Source organism: Macrobrachium rosenbergii, chromosome 46 (assembly GCF_040412425.1).
Source record: "Macrobrachium rosenbergii isolate ZJJX-2024 chromosome 46, ASM4041242v1, whole genome shotgun sequence".
Taxonomy (NCBI): Eukaryota; Metazoa; Arthropoda; class Malacostraca; order Decapoda; family Palaemonidae; genus Macrobrachium; species Macrobrachium rosenbergii.
The window spans coordinates 24,653,958-24,658,048 of record NC_089786.1 but is presented as its reverse complement, the minus strand read 5'-3'; positions in this window follow the sequence as shown (position 1 = coordinate 24,658,048).

Genomic DNA, 4,091 nt, shown 5'->3' with positions numbered 1-4,091 from the left:
CAAATACTTGGAGGGTGCAAAGGACAGGCAAAGATAAGGACATCTGTCCTTGGTGGAGTTCTGAGCACTTCTCTCTCAAACTGCCATTGCATGGTCTATTTATAACCTTTGGAGTTATGCCTTGGCATCCAGGTATTTGGCACAAAGGTCAATCTCTGCCTCTTTTCTATAGCAAACAACGTGGGCATTCAGTCAGGCCTCGTGGGGAAGTCACCAATCCTAAGTGGAGCATTGCCAACTTTCTCTTTTCTGGCTCCTCCTTTGCCTGTTGTTCGGCGCCGGCAAGGAATGCACCCTTGAAGGCCACACCTAGTATTAAGGTCCTCAGGTAGTCATTTGGACAGAGAGAGGATTAGGCTTAACCATCGGGGAGGTGGAGGAGAGGATTGATGAGGGGGCAAATGAAACCCAGAGTTCATTCTATTTAAGAAATAATTAAAATGAACCGTATTTTCTATCGGTTACATTATTGTGGTAAAACCGGTGAGGTTGCTTGGAAAGAAGTTTCCTTCATTGCACCTCCCCAACCAAGTTAGCATTCACACCCTAGATCATGTAAGAATGATTACCAGCAAGCAAACACACTTAAAAGACTTAACATTATTTCTCTCTCACTTCCCCTTTGGCATCCTATAGTTTAACTTTAATTTCCGCATAGTTATTAATTTCAAGAGTCAAAACACAACTATGACATTTACATTTAACACAGAATAAATACTTGCTGTTAGAAATGACAAATTCTATCATTAAATTCCTATTACGTTAAAACAGCACGTGATGACTGTCAATCAAAGTATATTCACAATGCTACAGTTTAGTTTAAAAATAATGAATTAATAATAGGTTAATTCTAGAGATACTTCGTGCACTCTTAATAATAACTCAAGTACAAGTTTTTCACGCATGCAGTTAGTCTGCCTTGAAGAGGCATTACAATAAAGTAAGCATGGGCTTAGTTAGGTGATGCCACAGTACTTGAGAGTGAGGGTTCGGTGCCATTCAGGCATTACAAATACAGGGTCGCGAGCTTGAGACTTGAGATTTATTACAAAAATAAACAAAGAGATTACATGCCAGATTCAAAGTAAACAATGATGATTATAAAAGATGATGATTAAATATGGCGAAATTGTTTTCCCCATCAGGGTCATTTGCCAGTATCCATGATGGTATTAATATATGAGTGCCAAGTTGGCACTCATATATTAATACCTAATGGCTATGGTATATTGTATTTTAAATGTAATATGCTGTGATAGGCGTGGAAGGGAAGTCATAGGACTTATACAGTTGGAGTATCTCTCAATGACACTCTGCATTGGCAGAAGGAATTAAAGTAAAATGTGGGCCTTGGTAAGGCATAAAATAAGTGTTAGTAATAATAAAAAAATAAGGAAAGGGAATGTTAAAGGAAAAAATAAATTACAGAGTTATAAGGAAAATAGATAAGTGAAGAACCCTGACATCCTCTTCTGGATAGAGGTTCCGAAGTCTTCGTAGGATAAAGGGATGGCACTGTTCCAGTTTGGCACGGGTGCCAGGAGAGCGCAGTGTCTCTCTTTAACCTATCTGGAATTATCCATGCACGTGGTATTTCTTCCATGGACCTCCTTTAGGTGGATGGTTTGTCTTGGCGAGGGAATTGGTGGAACTGAGCCCATGGAGGGTATTTGAGTGCCATCTGTGCCAGCTTCTTTGACGACTGACGCAGGGGCCTCCCTAACCAGCTCTACCACAATCCGTCACAGTTCCTTGAGTTCATCGTCCATTTGAGACATGGCAGAATCTTTATTCATGGGTGTGTCTGCAGTGGACTGGGACAGAGAGGAAGAGGTTGGTGTGGGCATGAGAGACTCGCAGGTTACACTGACCAGCTCAGGCACAGGTTGCAAGGCTGCACCTTTGAGTGAGCTTTTGCTGTGGTTGGAAAAATCCATCTCTCTTACCAGCACTGGTAGCGGAGCCAAGCCGGGAGTAGAGAGGGACCCAGACTTGGATCTCTGGAAAGATCGGGTATGTGCTCTGGCACTGGCACTAAAGCAGTGTCAGGCACTGGTATTGTATTGCACTGGTCAGTGTACCCAAGTGGCACTGGCAGGGATTGCAACTCAAGTTTTGGATCTCCTGGGGGGAGATCTATTTGGTGTCTTGGCACTGGCACTGGCACTGGGGCAGGGCCTGGCACAGGACTGGACAGGAAATCTTGTCCCAGGAGGAGGTCATAACCTCCGGGAATGTATCTAACTACTGCGAGGTTGCAGATTTCAGATCTATGAGGTCTTGTGATCCTCAACTTGACAGTAGGAAGTATCATCTTAAAGTGATTGATACATTCAATCATGACGAGTTTACGTCTGTTAATGGTAGCTCTACAGGGATCTTTGTCTTCCTTTATGAAGGACATTTGTGAGCATAGTCATCAAATGCCTTGACCTGGCTGGCAGGGCATCTACCTCGGGGAGGTGCCACATATATGGGATCCTGGGCTGGAGGACATAAGGATGTTGGGTCGGTGACTGCCAAGGCTAGGGCAGGGGTACTTGACTTATTATTAGGCATTTTGCCCATTGGGCAGAGTGCCCATAGATTTTGCAAGTGGGGCAATAAGTCAGGCTATAATCTTTAACTGGCACTGTTCCTTTGGAGGCAGCAGGCCCTTTACCTTTCTTCCATAATCCAGGCGTGGCTTGTTGAGGAGGTAGAGGGATTTTCTAACTGATTCTCAACCTTCAAGTAGCTCTGTTCAGTAGGGGTGCCCAGTTCTCTTACAATACCCACGGGTTTCTTATGGAGGTGCCCATTCTTGGGAGGTTGCTGGTGGTTGGTTGAGGCAGGCGAAAAGGGATATAATTTTCGTCCGTGGGAACTAAGATGGGGATGATGTGTATCCCAATTGTCAGGTTCAATGTCTAAAGAGACTCAATATTGTTTGAAAGGAACAGATTCAGGGTGTCTGAATAGACTCAAGTTGTCTGAAAAGACTCAAATTTCAGGGTGTCTGAAAAGACTCAGGGTGTCTGAAAGACTGAAGTTGTCTGAAAAAACTCAAATTTCACGGTGTCTGAAAAGACTCAAATTTCACTGCGTCTGAAAAGACTCAGGGTGTCTGTAAGACTCAAGTTGTCTGAAAAGACTTAAATTTCAGGGTGTCTGAAAAGATAAGGTGTCTGTAAGACTCAAGTTGTCTGAAATGACTCAAATTTCAGGGTGTCTGAAAAGACTCAGGGGTGTCTGAAAGACTCAAGTTGTGTGAAAAGACTCAGAGTTTCTGTAAGACTCAAGTTGTCTGAAAAGACTTAGATTTCAGGGTGTATGAAAGACTCAATTTTCAGGGTGTCTGAAAGACTCAATTGTTCGTAATGAACGTAAATCAAAATGTCTGAATGACACTCAAATTTCAGGGTGTCTGAACAGACTCAATTGTTCGTAATGAACGTAAATCAAAATGTCTGAATGACACTCAAATTTCAGGGTGTCTGAACAGACTCAATTGTTCAAAATGAACATAAATCAATATGCCTGAATAAGACTCAAATTTCAGGGTATCTGAAAAGACTCAATTGTTCGAAATGAACGAAAATTAATGTCTGAATATGACTGAGGCTCAGCTGTTCGTAATGAACGAAAATTAGCCCAAGCTAACGTAAGCCTTTACATATATTTCTTATTTGCGAAAAGATGCTGCAGAACTAATAAAAAAGGCTTACGGGGCTATGCACTTATGGTGTGTAAAGGAAATTTTTCCTTGTGCTATTGTAATTTAAATGTGGCGTGATGAGAACAGTCATCGAGCCTATCGCACATTAAAATCTCCAACGCATGAGAGTGAGATAAAAAAAAAATGCTTAAACTTATCATGTACATGCAGTCCGGACTGCCGAAAGGTTATGCATGGGCAAGGAAAGAAACTGTGATTCTCCATTATCAAAACAAACCTTAGCACGTGACTAATAATAGTACTCTAATGTTTACTTCTGGTCTCATGACATCTGCCATCAATGAATGAGTCAGGCGGGTTGTGGAGGGACTCATGACTGCGTGCCTAGCATTTGCCTGGGCAACCCTTTTTTCCCCACGCTCGAAGGCTTCCC